Source organism: Pelmatolapia mariae, linkage group LG10_11 (genome assembly GCF_036321145.2).
Source record: "Pelmatolapia mariae isolate MD_Pm_ZW linkage group LG10_11, Pm_UMD_F_2, whole genome shotgun sequence".
NCBI classification, from domain to species: domain Eukaryota; kingdom Metazoa; phylum Chordata; class Actinopteri; order Cichliformes; family Cichlidae; genus Pelmatolapia; species Pelmatolapia mariae.
The window spans coordinates 23,756,880-23,773,540 of NC_086236.1; the positions used below are offsets into that span (position 1 = coordinate 23,756,880).

Sequence of the window (16,661 nt, forward strand, 5' to 3'; positions counted from 1 at the left end):
AACAGTCATTGGTACAAATGCATTCGTCTTTGATATGAGGAGTGTTTTGGTTACAGTCTCTAGCATCTGGGTGTCATTGTGGAAGAATCATCCTTGACTTTAACAGTAACAAAGAAAATGTGCAGCTTGTTAAATTGTGAAATAGTATAGCATTTATTTCCACCAGCTCACCCTTGCAAGGCTGAGTTCTAAAGAGTGGGCTTGAACATCATTGCCTTTGTGTGGAGACAAAGTTAGAGAGGCAGGGTTGAGAGGGTTTGGGCATGTGCAGAAGAGGGATAATGGATACGCTGGGTAAAGCATGTTGAAGATGAAGCTGCCAGGCAGGAGGAAAAGAGAACGAGCATAGAGGAGATTCATGGATGATTTTTGTTTAAGAAGGTTCCTAACTCAGTGAAGTGACTGGGATTATCTGCTAAACAGCCAATAAGAGCTGTTCTTAAAATGTTTAGGAAGGGAGCTCTAGAAATAGAAATCCTAAACAAGGAGGAAAGCAGACACGATCATTTTTCAACAGGTAAATATAAGAAAAGAAGATGTATTTAATTTTACAGGCTTTTAGAGGTAAATTATTGTAATGCTGCAATCACAGGTTTATCTATTCAGTGTTTTCTATAGTTTATATATAAAAACTCAGCCACTTCACTTCAGTGATAACCAGAAACAGCTCAAAGCCAGCAAACCCTATAAAGGAAGCGCCAAGTGAGAGTAAGTGATGGAGGCCTAATAAAAAATATTACAAAATAATAAGGCAATTACCAATAAAATAATAATATTTAATAAAATAATGATGTAATTCACAAATGAGAAGAATTGATGGATGATCAATTTTTTTTTTTTTATATAAGGTATAGATAGAAGTCTCTGGGCACTGTGTGTGAGGTCCCAGGGGCTGAGACTCAGGTGGAGCTTTATCCATAGGAAAGCTGCATTGTTTTTAACAGCTTCACCAAAAGAACCTGAAATCTGTGTTTAACAGAAGACCTGTAAGATGTGTAGAAAAACACCTAACATTATTTGATTGATCATGGACAGTTCCTGTGATAATTAAAGTACCGTTACTCTGCCACCTGGGTAAATGTGCACATGGCTCAGATATTAGTCTACTACACTGACACAGTCCCATTAATAGCTATATTCTGACAGAAATGTCACTGTGTTCGTAACAGACTCAGTAGAGAAAAGTCTCTGCGCACTTCTGAGACGAAAAACTCAGTTTAGATCATTTCCGATATGTTTCATGAAAACACCAGTATAATAAATGGGGCTCGGCTCGTAACAGGACTGCGTAAAGAGTTTAGGATGGAGCCATAGTTTTGTCACTTCGCTTACAGTTTTGAACCATCCACCTGTGCCAATTACAGACTCATTCATAACATCTTGCAACAATATCTTTGTAAGGAAGGTTGTTCTCATTTGTATGAGCCACATAAAACAACAGGGTAAGAACACATTATGGTGAAGTATGTGTCCATTTGGGTAGTAAAAGGAGATATTAAGTACTTTTGAAAGAGGGTGTAGAGGATGTTGTGCATAGGTTAAAAGAGAGGCAACTGATCTGTTGTGGTGACTTCTAAAGGGAGTAAGTGAAAGAAAGAGAAGAAAACCTCATGGCCTTTCTTACTTTTAGATTAAGTGACACTAAATTATGCAGTTTTACTCAAAATGATGCAGATCTGTTGAGACATATATTTTCATTATTTTATTACTGTCACCCTGGGTGAAGTTTTCTGGGTGATGCACAGTCATGTTTTACAGACTGACATGTTTTCATGATGAAATGTTTTTGAAGCACACATTTTTGCACACGTAGAAACATATTTGACAGACTTATGTGTTTAAATAGTTTATGCGTAAACATTAATGGTATATTATTCACACATGTTCACAAAAAAACACAATGTATCGGTGTAATACTGAAGCTGAACTCTGCACACAATTCCTTGAAAAATCTAAAAACTGAAAAAGCTCCATTCATTGGCTTAGATAGAAAGACTCATGGAAAGGTTGAGAGCATGTCTGAGTCTCAAATAACCACCAAGGTGAGGTCACTATTTTATTTGGGAAGCTGAAAATAAATACCCTATGCTTTCCTTCTTTGTAACTAGCAAAAAATGAACAAACAAAGATTACGTATAAACTTCTTTTGAAGTTTCTCACCGTGCACGGCTGGCTGACACAACACCCATCATCACAGATCACAGCTGCAAAGCTGTGATTGTTATTGGATTTTTGAGTTGTGGCTTCACGTACTCGCTCACATACGTACACTGTCAAGGTTCCCTCATGATCTCCAGTTAAATTGAAAAAAGGTTCTCTTGCCGTTTGCTGTGGTTTGTTCAAATATTGCTTTTGAGAGAATTGGCAGCTTATGTTCACTTCGTCATTGTTTGAAGAGGACTCTTTGTGTGTGAGTGTGTGTTTATGTGTGTGGTTTAACTCCACGATAAAGCTTTTTATATATAGAATAACAGTGGAGGGATGGTGTAGATTTATTTCTCCTCACGTAGAGCCATGTGGTCTTTGCCCTGTTCATGAATAGCTATTCACCGGGAAAATTATAAAGGAAAATGATGTGCGACGACTGGCAGACTCACACGCTTTCTTGCAGGCAGTTGCAAAAGAGTTTTCTTTGCAGACAAAACATCTATGTGGCCTGAAAATGATTTGATATGCTGTGGTGTCATTCTCCCTTCTGGCAGCATCCTTACATACACCCTTCTGTTACGGTCATGAATAACGAAATTCATGATTTAATAGTCAGTCCGCTGTGAAATACAAGTATGTCTTAACCCACTCGAAGCATCTGGCCTTGTTTCCCCTCCTGAGGAGTGATTTAGAGACACACATCCTCTCAGAGGTCTATTAGACAGCATATCTTTTGACAGATGAAGTGAAGGAGTGGGGGTGTTGGCCTATTTGATCATGCTTTGGATGCAGCTCTCACAAGAGAATTGTTTTAGAGTGTTACACGCTACCTTGTCTTTAGACATAATATGAAAATCCACAAATCAGTCTAACTTTGTACAAATGCCATGTTTCAGACTTTTGCATACAGTGCCACTTGCTTTTTACTTCAGTAAGTCTCCAGAACTGATCTGCAGGAGTGTGATCTGAACATGTGCTTCAGCTGCCTTTTTCAAAAGGAGTTAACCTTTCTTGTCACATAAATTTTCTTCTGTTTATATGCCACCCTAGAAATAATGCAGATTTATAAATAAAGCATTGTGCAAAAGCAAAGAGCCACCCGTTATTTCTTTATATTTTGATTGGAAACTGAAAAATAGGTCCAGTGATTTTTGTACAAACAAGAACATAGAGTATATAGGGCAAAAACAGAGTTTTCACAATTGTAATGAGCTTGAAAGTCAATCTAAACTCTCTTAGGCAGCTTTCTTCTTCAGGAATAGTTCTCCAAGGGTTCTTGAAGGATGTTCAAAGCTCTTCTTTGGATGTTCACTGTCAAGATGATCCCACACCACTTCAATAACGTTCAGGTCTGGGCTCTGGGGAGGACTGACAGATGTTTGGACCCCAGTTGCTTCGACCTACAACACAGCATTTAAAAGCATATCTGCTTATCCACTAACATCTCAACCATTTTCATTGTATGTGAAGTATGCATGGTATGTCATCAGCCAGAGCCATGAATAGTGACCTGTAATGCTATAGCTGTAATGTAAAATAGCAAACCAGAGAAACTCAGTGAGGTACAACTCTTAACAGCTTCAACCAACTGCATATACTCGCCTCTGTCAGTGCGCCCCAGGGCAGCTGTGGCTACAATGTAGCTTGCCATCACCAGTGTGTGAATGTGTGTGTGAATGGGTGAATGACTGAATGTAGTGTAAAGCGCTTTGGGGTCCTTAAGGACTGAGTAAAGCGCTATACAAATGCAGGCCATTTACCATTTTACCATTTATACTGGAGTGACTCATTTGAGCTGTTGCACCTTTAGCAGTTTACCCATGCAGATATTACGGACTGAACTAAAGGTGGCGCTGCAGCGTCCACTGATTGGTTGGACTGAGGAGAAAGTAGGGGACAGGTACGACTCAGCGGTGCACCTCTCAGACCAACAAACTTTACGAAGCCCGGCTGTGGCTGACCCAGAGACCACGAGTCACACAAATCAGCCGAACAGTGGTGTGTGAAACAGCCAAAATGTGATCTTCAAAACGCCTTAAAATCTTCATTTGTGTTGCACCCACGCGGTATTCTACCTGTAGTGTTGTTTGGCCGAGAAACCCCCAAACGCAGACCACTGAAAGGCTGGATGGAGGTCCAGCCACGCCCCCTTACGGTAACCCTGTGGAGATGGGCGGTATTGGATGGCGCTTTCCTCCAATGACGTCGTGAGAACATGCGGGGCTGTAGGACCACCTCCGCTCTTCGGCAGACTGCAATCAGCCTGCTCACATAACTTAATATAGTATGTGGACCAGTGGGCGGGGCTGTGAGCGCGGGCTCACACTGGCTGCTGCCGGAGGCTCTTCATTCAGCTTGCATGAGTCCGCGGACAGGAGCCGGACTGACCAGCGCGCTCTAATGAACGTGTGAGGTTTGTAGGCTGGGTCACCTCAGCAGCGTGCTGTAGCCTAAATACAGACAGCGGCAGGAATCGTTAGCAGACTGCAGTGCAGTTTCACCTGTGAGCAACTTTCTGGAATGTAACACGTCTGAGTTTTATCTGTTAAAACCCAGACTCACACACAGACACATACAGCCGCTCCTGTTTGGATCCTTATTCGGCAGAATAAGGTGAGTGTCCAGCTTTGTGCTCGTTACTTGTTACGGTTGTTATAAATGTGGCTTCAAATTGGAAACTTTCAAATAATAATAATAATAATTTAAAAAGTTGTTTTTAATACCTCTTCTCCTGACTCAGTCTGCTTCAGTGTTTATAATAGCAATAGATGGTATATCTGCTTCTTTATGTCCCAATCAAACACATACATGACTGTTTAGATTGTTTTTTTTGTTTTTGTTTTTTTAATTTCTGTTTACTAAATGAAGAAAGTCTTGGTCCTTTAGTATGTGTTATAATCATTGTATTGTGGGAAGCTGTGTAAGAATCTCAGTAAGTGCAGTAACTACTGTATAATGGAACCTATGTGCTGACCTAGCTCTGAAATCCTGATGTTAGTTTTTTCCATATGGAGACACTTGACTCCATCTGAAAAAGGAAGATTCTTGTCTGTGTGTGTGTGTGTGTGATTTGAAATATGAGGAATGAAATATGAATGTGGCTTAATTGGCACGAACAGACAAACAAACTAGAGTCTGATAAGCCAAGACACTTGTCCTAGTAAAATCAGCTCTGATATACATCTGAATGTCTGATCTGAATGACTGATGCTATGTCAGTGACGGCTGTAGTTCGGGGACCTGATGCGAAACAAAACCCAGAGCCAGGGATCCGGGGCATTTTGTTTTTTGTTTTTTTTCTTTGCTCCAAAGTGTGCTGCTGTCAGAGTCTAAAAGATTATCCTGTGTGTCCATCTACTTACACTCGTGTTGAGGCTTGTGCCATTTTTCCAGCTTGCTGTGTCAGTGCTGAGGTTGGCCCAGGAGCCATGAGCAGTGATGAGGATGTGTGCTGACAGCTGAGCGGGGCAGGATGAGGCTGTTCCATGACTGACTGAACTGGGCTGTTCATTGCACCATATGCTCCTCTTTATATCGTGCTGCTAAACATTTGGGCCTGCCTCATGACTCATGCTGTCTTCTTCTCCCTTCAGCCAATTCTAATCCTGCTGCTAAATGGGACAATCAGAACATTGTTACACGGTGAGCTAGAAAAAGTGGTGGATTCCACTTTTGGCATTAGGTCTACCACTATGAAAACAGTATATAGGAGTCAATCACGATCCTTTTACAGCTTCCAGTAACTGACAGGTATCATGGAGAAGGCCATCCACCACTTGTCAGACTAAAAAATTTGGCCTCTGGGTGATAAACAAATGTAGAGTGAGCCTGGACCAGCTGTGTCAGTAGTGCACTGTGCACCACTGACACAGCTGTCAGACTGTGTGGGTGTTTCGGGTTTTTTTGTGTGTGGTAACCCAAAAACCCAGAAGACTGGTTTGAGGGTGTCAGGTAGTGGGGTTTAACCATTTACAGTGCTGATTACCTGATACACGAGTCTGTGCACAGAAGAAAAAAGGGAAACCCAATCTGCTAAGGTTCTGCTAAGATGTGTTCGAGTCAAACAAGGATTTCAGAGTTTTGAGAAATGCTGCCACAAATGTTACACATCTGTTTGTTTTTTTATAACCAACATTTATTGTAATGTAATTAGCTTGCCCTGTACTCAGTGGAATGGCAATTTGAGACTTTTCTGCTCTCAAATTGAAAGTTTTCTTCTCTAATCTTCTTCATGTGGTCTTTTTTAGTTGTAGTCTCCTCCCCTGGAGACCTTTAAATGCAGGGAATATAAGTTATATTATAAGTTCTATCAGGATTTACTTCACCTTTAAGTATAAACTGAGCATGAGGCCTTGTGGACATTTCTGTCCTGACATATAACTGTGATTAGTGTCTGTGATTTTTTTTTTTTCTTCTTTCATCTCTTTGCTGAAACTATGCTGTGGTGAAGGTTAGTTAACTGATGACACATAGCCTCTTCTCTGATGTTACAGAGCATGTTGTGGGGAAAGTAGGTTACTGGGCCATGTCCTGCAAGCTTAAACTGAAAGCTAGTCTGAATATTGCTAGAGCTGCTTAGTGTGACTGGGCATGCACAAATGGCGTAGGTCTGCGTAACAGCAAAGGGACTCCTCCTGCTTTCTGTCTCTTTAAGAAAACAGAGCTGCGCTCCACATAGAATGAATGTTGAATGTTCAACCCATGATGATTCATCACAAACACACATGAAATGGCGTGAAATTTCACAACAGGTTGATTAATAGATCAGAGGTTGCAAATAACCAAGTCCCGCTTACCTCCGAACACCGGAGGTGTCACCTTTTTGTGTGTGATTAGCTCATTTTGGCCTTATTGTCTCAGTACTGACATTTACTTCAAGTCTTATTACGGTGTTTTGCTTTTTTCTTTAACAAACCATATTAATTTAAAATCTTCCACAGAAAACTAGAAGGCATACAAATACAATGTAAGACTTTAATTTAGCCAGTTATTTCCACAGACATCAAGAAAAGCAGACATGAGCACCACAGAGGCATGCGTACTTGGACAGAGCAGCAGCCAAAACATTTAAATAGGTAAGTTCGAGGTAATAAAACAGAAAAAAGCTGAGAGAGATGGGAAACAGGCTCCCTGACTACATGAAAGAGGCATTCAGAGTATTTGTAATTTCCATCAGAGCTAGACTTTCACTGCTTCTTACCAACGTTTAACGACAGCTCTTGTTGTTTCAAGTGTTTTGCGTGCTCTCTGTCCCAGAGGAGACGTGTATGAAGCAAGATACTTTGTCCCGTGTGAGTCAAGATAACAGCTTTTTTGTGACACTATTAAACACAAACAGGAAGTGTGTGTTGAAGAAAACAGCACAAATAAATGACTGCGGAAAGAAAAGCATCGTTCTGGCAAATCAGTTTTGACCTCACAGGTTTTAATGGTTAAAGACGTATTTATCAGTGGAAAAAGTTGCACAACAACAAAAATACAACACATCTGACACACAGTCATAATTCCATCAATTTTAATAAGATTGTGTTTTGAAGATGGCTGCAGACCCTCACTGTTGCACCTCTCTCCTGACCTCCTCTGTACATATCAGTAACAGTAGGATTCATCTCTCCATCATACCTGTTGCCACTGATTTTCAGTCCAGTTCTTGTGTAATCTGGCACATCTCAGCCTTTTCTCCCTATTCACTGAAGCCATTTCTGAGGCTTCAGCGAACAGCAGATGCATCTGTCAGTTCCCGTGTCAAGTCTTTGCTGCTGCTGAATTCTTTCATGTTTCTTAAGAATTTTAGATACTGTTCATCTGCCCTGGATAGTCTTTTCTTTTGCCCGCTACTTTTTCATTTCTCTCAAAAGCTTTTAAGGACACAAATTGAGATATGCCAATTTTGTACAGCTAACAGCTCCTCGGGAATAATTTTGTTAGTGTAAAAAACAATATTATTCCAGTTGAAAATGTGCTATGTTTTGCTTTTTCATAGATTCACCTAAAGAAATGGGAAGAAAATGTGTTTTTCAACAGTTTAAAGTTCCTAAAGATACTTGTTAAAATTGATTATTTGCTCAGTTGTCTGTTATGTGAGAACACAACTGGGTCATCCTTTGAGTTAGGTCCATTTTTATGCTTGATTGTCTCAGTGTGAATTGACGTAATGAATTAACAAGAGAAATGACTCCTCTTTGAAAAACCCTTCCTAGCCTGGAGAACTGCTACTTAAATCCAAAAATTATAAGAAAGGCTGGCTCCTTGGAAGCAAAATATTGAGAATTGAAGGGTTGTTAAAGACTTTCACAGTCTATAAATCTATAAATGCAACTGACTATCGCAACATTGTTGCAGAAATGCTGTTGTTTGTGTTGTGGTTTGACTGAGACTTCTCATAATTGGCCCCATTGTCCATGGCTCACTTGTCTCCTACAAAAGCCACAGTGATTTTAGGTTTAATTAACTTCCCCAACAGCCAACTCTGTCCTAAACAAAAAAAAAGAAAGAAAAGAAATTAGTTTAATTTAAAGTGTCAGTCAAATTGTTGTTATTATTATTATTGTATTTTAATTAATTAGTTTATTTTTTTAACTATATTATATTAAAATTTAGATATTTATATTTTTTATTTTTTTCACATCTAGTTTTATGTTTTAGTTAACTATAATAACCTTGTTTAGGACAGAGCTGAATGTTAAGGAAGTTCAGTAAACCTGAAATCGCTGTGGCTTCTCTAGGAACTTCGTTCAACTGTAGTTAAAGTTTAATGACCATAATCTTACAACCAAGTGACCCATGGACAATGGGGCCAATTACAAGAAGTAATTAACTCAGTCAAACCACAACACAAACAACAGCATTTCTGCAACAATGTTATTATAGTCGGTTGTATTTATGGGAAAAAAAATTTTTTTTTTGATTTAGATACATGTACAGTGCAAAAGTCTTGAACCACCTTCTTCCAAAGAGCAAGAATTTCTTGCTCAACCAACACCTTTGAATTCTTAATTTGGTGTCCTAGTCTAGTGAAGTTGTCAAAGGGAATAGTTTTATTGCTGTGCACTTGCTGACCCCGATGTCCATCTTATCCCAGATCATATCAGCTTTCTGTTAGCTGAGCTTTCTGATGTTGCGCTCTATTGCTCTATTTCTTAGTAGTTATAGCCTTTCATTTCCTGGAGATGTGTTTTGGATCTTTGTTACAATGACAAACAAACTGAGCTCAGACCATGATGTTGTGTTAGCTCTGCTGGGTAAGCAGTGTTGCCATTAATTTTGAACGAATTTCCAACAGCTGTCAACAGCAAAGTCTTGCAAAGACGCAGCAGTTTGAACCAAAAATCTCAAATTTACACTTATGAGAACAAAATGCAGTTTTTCATTGGTTCATTCAGGGTATTTCTTTGTCCTATTGTGTCTTTTTATTACTTGTTGGAATTGGTAACCCATAGGAATCAACCCTTAAGGCCCAGTTTACGCAGTCTCACCCGAATAGTTGGTGTTAATGTGTGTCCACTACTTGAACTCTGGGAAGTAATGATTTTGTCTCTAATGTGAGATGCTGGTAACTCTAATGAACTTATCCCCTGTGGCAGACATAACTCGTTGTCTTCTCTTCCTGGGATTGTCCCCATGAGGATTAGTTTCATCAAGGTGTTAGCTGGCTTTTGCAGCTGAACTTGGGGAAAAAACCCCTCCAAACTTCTTGAAATTTGACTGAATTTTATATCTTAAAGTTATAATGGAATTTGAATTTTTCAGATTAGTGGTTCTTGCTACAGTAGCTGAATATTGTTGTTGAAGCAAACATGTTTATGTTTTAATGGTAAAATCTGTACAGAATCTATAATCCTAAAATTCAAATAGGGCTGTTTTTTAAGGCCCAATTATAATTGGTTAATAAAAATATAGAAAAACCACAATTATGGTTTATATCAAACCAAGTTGGGTGCAAACTGGAAAAAAAGCAGCAAAGGCTTACATTTGAGAAGCTGGAACCAGGGAAATTGCTTCAGTGATTCACTATCAAACTAGAGGGCATCATCCTTGGTCTGAGACAGCTTAATCAAGCAATATCACACAAGAGTGAGTGCTGTTTATTGAATATTAGTACAGCTCTGAATGGTTTGCAGGGACAAGGCCACAGCCATGCCGATATTCTCTAAAGCACTATGGCCTTGAGTGAGATATTGCTATCTCAGGTATAAAATTAATTTAAAGTAATAAATGGCAGGAGATTGTGCTTTTTAAAAAAAAAAAAATATATATATAGTGCGGTTTATTTTTTTTATGTATTTGCCTCAACCATATGCTATTAAAAATGGACTGCTGCCAGAAAATACATAAACACATTAACTTGTCGGCTCCTTTGTGTAGGCATTTTTTTATTTATAGTGGAACTTTATTTCCACTCTTTGCCTCAAGTTCCATGTTACATGATTTTGCTATGGCACTGATTCTCAGGTTATGGTTGGTGTAAGAAGTAAGTGTCTTTGCCTCTTTGCAAATTCTGTGTAACATCTGTCACAGCTGGGCAGAGAATATTTCAGAGCCTTTCTGTTGCAGATGTTACCCTGCAGACAGCGGGCTTTAAAGCAGCCACAATTTAGCTTTACAATCAAATATAGGCGAACAACTATAATTAGCAACTTTGAATGCATGTGAAATGTGTATTGTCCAATAAAGATCAGTCAAATTACTTAGTTAAAATGATTATAAAAACATTGAAGTGATGCTTACCCTTTAAAGGCCAATCCACAGCCTTTATTTGTTGGCTTTAGATCGCTGTTGTCCGGTAATTCTGATTCTTAGGTAACATATTTCAGAGAACAATGACTCCTGATGGGAAGGAAGAAATGGTTCCAATTGAAAGCTTGTACTAAATGGTCCATGGAACCACATGGCACACACCTTGTCATTTCCTGATATCAGTGCTGGCATATTTTTGTGACAGTGATAATGAAATTGTTACACTGACTCTGTGGAATTCTGCTTATTTCCTCTCATAAAATTTGTTTAAAAATCAATAAAAGACTCAGTTAAGAAAGTGGCCTATAAGGATAATCAATGATGGCAGAGGTGTCAGTACAGTGTGTAGCAGTATTTGGGTTAAGGCCAAAAGCCACTGTTTATCTGCACCATTTATTGCTACAGGGTTTATCTTCTATGGCGCTAGAAGCAACAGTCTCCATTAAATTAAATTAATACCAAGTGAAACTGACAGTTTTAAATTATGAACTTCTCTAAATGATGATTTTTTTTCAGGTTGTTTTCTTTTATTTGTTGATAATGTTGTGCGGCCTACTGTGTATGTCTAAATAATTTATATTTGTAGTGTTTGTTCAGACTGCTTTTGTTTTTTATCGAACTTTGCAGCTGACAAAGCCGCACACATCCCAGTCTTTTTTTTCTCTGTTTTATTATCTTTAGACTCTTTTGACCTGTTGGTCTGATGTGCTGTTTGGGAATTTTTAGACTTGTGAATACTTGATCAATCTCCAGTAAGAAGATAATGTGGAAGCATTTATAGCCGTAAGAGCAGACATAAGACAGACATGCAGACTGTTATCATTAATCAGAGCCGTTCCTTTTTGTTCCATACCCTTCTATACCGAGGCCTGCTTGCCTTTTGCTTCCTTTGGCCAGTGGAACTATGTTGCACATGACTCCTGAGAGTATGACTGGTATTCATGTCACCCTCTTTGGCCTTGTAACTATGACAGACAAAATGTTCAGCACCAGTTATATAACTGCCTCTACTGACGTCATCGGCCTTGCTGGTGTCGCTGATCTCTTGCTCTAAAGCACACAGTGATTGTTCTCAGTAGCTGCAGGCTCAGAGCCATTACGCCATCATTAAGACATTTGGCTTTTTCAAATCTATTTATTCCTTTTATAAAAAGAAAAAGCTTTCCTTTTTCTGGCACTGAGACCAGTCACATTATGTGAATTTGCTTCCTCTCTTTTTATTTGTGGCATGAAATGACTTTACCTGAAACTAACGTGTGTGAGAGCTCCTCAGTGACACTGCACTAATACTGACCTTTCGGAAAGGCTTTTATGCTACTTCATCATTCAAAGGAGTGAGGATCTACATAAATGAGGTTCTTTTAGAAGCTGTTATCATCATCTGAGTGATACACTGTGTGCTTTGTCTACAAATAAATGCTTTTTTCCCCCCGTGTGTCTCTAAAATATAGTTGATTCACAGGATGTAACATTTATTCTTGCTTCACTACAAAAGGTTACGTTTAAGAATCGGGTGTGGCCACACATTGTGTGTCAGATGAAGAAGAAAAATGGGCCGCGCAGTATGTGTGTGACCTAGATCTAGTGATTCAGATCTCCGGTTGAGGGTGTTGGCTGCATGTGCATTACAATGTTGTTTGATTTAGTGGAGTCACAACAAGATCGTGTCAGGTCTGATGGTGAAATGAAAAGGGCCCTCCCACACACATTTCTTTCTTCCTTTAATGTTAAGTAAGCCATATGTAATCTGTGATGTCATGGGGCAAAACCTGAACATGTCCACTGATGGCGAACTGGAGAGTTCACATAGTGCTGTGATACTTGAATTTCATTCTTAGTCTGGGTCCAGCCAAGGAGTTTATTACACTTTCCTACTAAAACTTTCCAGTTTCTGAGGTTTTTTTTTTTTTTTTAATTTAAGTGTTTAAACTTTTTTACTGATATTCACTCACTGTCCACTTTATTAGGTACATCTTGCTAGTACTGGGTTGAACTCCCTTTCCCATGCAGCACCACCTTAATTCTTCATGGCACAGATAAAACAAGATGAACTCAATGTCACGTTTAAGAAGTCAGTTTGAGATGATTTGAGTTTTGAGACATTATCCTGTTGAAAGCCATCATCAGGGTACTCTGTGGCCATAAGTGGTTGGACAATATTCATTACCTCATCCAAGCTTTCATGTTGTTTTCACTCCAAACTGACCCGACCGTCTAAATGTTGCAATTCAAGACTCATCAGACCAGGCAACATTTTTCCAGTCTTCTCCCAGTCTTTACCATCCTTGATGAGCCTGTGTGAATTGTAGCCTCAGTTTGCTGATCAGAGATGCATACCCTGGTATGCAGAAGAGGCACAAGTTTCACAGAACAGTGGAAAGTAGCATAAGAAAGGGCACAAGGCATTTTTGCCCAGAGTAATGAAACACCTCTTCATTACACCCAGAAAATTTCCGCTCACTGGAAATCTCCTTTCTTCCCTTGTCCGATGCTCGATTTGAACTTTAGCAGGTCGTCTTGACCATGTCTACATGTATAAATGTGATTGGCCGATTACATTTTTTCCATTAACGAGTAGTTGAACAGGTGTACCTAAAAAAGTAGCTGGTGAGTGCACGTGCATCTTAAGAGAAACACAGAAAGATATGATAAAATTGATGGAAATCTACAGGAAGTTCTATTCCACCATCAAGAGGAAGCCAAAAAGACTTTTTTTCTGTTTTTTTTACAGAGCTAGCAGTGATTTTAGGTTTCCTGAAGGACACTTCATGATTCATGTATTATTATTACATTAAAGCATGAGTAATGTGCACAGACAGTTCCACTCAGATACGATGGCCTCTTTAAGCTTAGCTGTCTGATAGAGAGAAAACCAGTTGTGTTTCTTTTCATATTTGCACGTATACACTGTAACAAAGGTTTATGCTCACAATAAACATGGTGGAATTTCAGTTATTAAAATCAGTGTAGGTACAAGAAATCCCTTTAAGCCAAAGGTTCTTTTGTTTGCGAGGTGCAGCCAGTCAGAAGAAAGTTAACAAAAAGAGAGGGTAAACAAAGCTAAAGTAGCTGCACCTGAACTGCGTGGCATGCACAGCTACTCCAAGAAGTCCAAGAAGACAAATGTAGTGTAGGAAAGAAGCATCACAGGTAAAAACATAAAAATATGAAAACTAGTCATTATGCGAGTTGTTTTCCAGAGACTTCTGATGATCCAGCCTTCTGTCATTAATAATGTAGATGTTATTAATCCACTTTCTCAGTTGACTGAGCATCCATCGTGATTACGTGTTAACATTTGTACTACTTTTAAACCACTCATCGGATGAATAAAAGATGCACGATGAGCAGGTTTTGTATCCTGTAGTTCAGCTGAAATGTTAAACTGCCTAAAATAACATGAAATATTTTCATGTAGCTCAAAAATAATCGAATCAAATATCTGCAGTCCACTGCTTTTTGTTTCGGTAGAATAAGAATTAGGCAGAATGGATATTTGGCCATAGAGGAAGCCAATATTCAATGTGTGTTTTAGTCTTTCCTCAAAGAGAATAATTTATAAGCTGCTTTCTACTGTTCTGTGAAACTTAAGAGAGGTTTGCGTGCTCTCAGGAGGAGAGCCTTGAAGATATGGAAGCCATCGTTTCATAACCAGGAAAATGAAACAGCAATAGATAGGAATGGAGACATAAGGTCATTTTTTCCATGGACTCTTTGCGAAAGGCTATTTAAGTTCACTTCAGAGTCTGTGCATAACAGAGGGGCCGGTTGCAGTTTCATAAACACTCACTGGTGAATTCATAACAATGACGTTCGGGTGAACAGCTCAAAAATGCTTCATTTGGAGGCGATGTTTAAGAATGAGTCGGGAATCTAATCAAAGATCTAACCTGGGATCCGAGCTTGAGTGGTGAAAAGAAAGAGCTGCGCTGCCCTTTCCACCCATGCCCCAGAATGGTGACCCACATATTTGCTCACACTGCCTTAGGTAATTGCATCTTTTTTTTTTTCCTGAGCAGCAGCAGCAGACAATAACAGGCTTGGAGCAACTATGATTCATTTGGAATTGTTGAAAGAATATAATTATAAGAAAATTTGAGAGTGGATCTACCTGGTGAAAGGATGTTTGTTTTATGGGACTGCTTTCTCATTGAAAGGATGCGACCACCCACATTCACCACACACTCTGTGCTGTGTGGTGAATGTGTAATTACAAGGCACTTTTGACTAAAGTGTTACCAAAAAGTAAACGTGGAATATATGAAGAAGAAAATCTACATAAAATATGCAGGTTGACTAATGGTTGACTAGGTTGATGGCAAATGATTTGGTTGTGAGTTGTGAATTAGTAGCTGTGAGGTTGATGTGAACTAGGATTCATGTTCTTAGCTGATTAGCTGATTATTCAACAGGTGCATTAACAGGTGCAGTTAGGAAAAACAGGGTGAAAGAACAGTTTTTTCCCCCCCACAGGTGTGGATGTGTTAAACTGCACTGAGTAGGCTGCTCTGAGTAGAGTGGGGTTCAGCTGTTGCCTGGGGCAGGATTAGTGTGGAGCTTCTGTTTGGTGGTGATGGGCAAAGCTTGTGGGAAAACTCTCCCGAGAAGGGACATAATGAATTGTTTCTTTAATGTTTTCCTTTTTTCATTTCATGCATTTGAATGAGCTCTAAGGCTTTAGCCGTGGTGCTCCATCTATACTCAATTACACGGTGTGAAAAGTCATTGAGCATCACCTCCGGATGTGATTTTTCTTCCTTCTGTGAGACAGAGCTCACTATTTGAAGAATTAAGCCACATATGTCTTGAAATTCTTTTCATTTGTTCTTCTTTAACAAGTGGCGTTGAGGTAAATCGTTTGTAGCCTGTAGCTGAGCCCACACTAACAAATTTCTGCTGAAACGAAAGCAACTGTTGCACACTGACAACATGGTGGTGTAGGTCGACACAGCAGAAAAGTGTCAATGATGATGTCTTTAAAAAAATAGCAACAGAAAGCTACTGTCCCGTCTTACTGCAGTGTTATTTTCATTTGAGTCAGAAAATAAACTTACTCGTGTTGCATCAAGTCACTGTGTGCCACACCGAGCACACAGTCCATATAAAGAAATTTAAAATTAGGTGAAAACTCCTGTAGCAACCCAAGCAAGTGACCATAGTTTATCATAGTTTAAGAAAGATGATACATGAAAATATTGACACAGGGCTGATCAGAAAGACTAGTGTATTTAGAGGTATATTTTACTTTATTTTACAGTAGAAAAATATTAATTATGGAAGCAATAAATGTTAGTATACTGGCAATGCAGTGGCTTATAATATACACTTTATTAGGTATACTTTTCTAGTACTGGATTGGACCCCTTTAATTTTTCAATAAACTGCGGGAAACCTTCCTCAGAGATTTTGCTCCATATTGATATGATAGCATCACACTGCAGATTTTAGGCTACACATTCATGATGCGAATCTCTCGTTACATCACCTCCCAAAGGTCACTTGAGTACAGTGAACCCATTGCGACGATCAATAAACCAGTTTCAGATGATTTGAGCTTTGCCACATGGTGCATTACCCTGCTTGAAAAAGCCATGAAAAAGATGGGTGCACTGTGGTCATAAATGGATGAACAGGTCAACAACAATACTCGGGTCGGCTGTGGTGTTTGAACAATCCTCAAATGGTACTATGGGGTCCCAGTGTTTCATTTTGTTTAAGCCAAATTCGGACCCTAAATTCAAAATATTGCAGCAGAAATTGAAACTCGTCAGACTCGG

The 16,661-nt window shown here is 39.2% G+C and overlaps 1 protein-coding gene across 4 annotated transcripts in view; it reads left to right on the top strand.

Moving 5' to 3' along the window:
- Nucleotides 1–4,491: 4,491 nt before the first annotated feature.
- The window catches only part of npas2 (neuronal PAS domain protein 2), a 44,030-nt gene continuing 31,860 nt past the window's right edge, over nt 4,492–16,661 (top strand). For all 4 annotated transcript variants that reach the window (XM_063488512.1, XM_063488516.1, XM_063488515.1 and 1 more), the window contains exon 1: nt 4,492–4,761. The gene's annotated coding sequence lies outside the window, so the exon portion shown is untranslated. The remainder of the gene's footprint in view (nt 4,762–16,661) is intronic.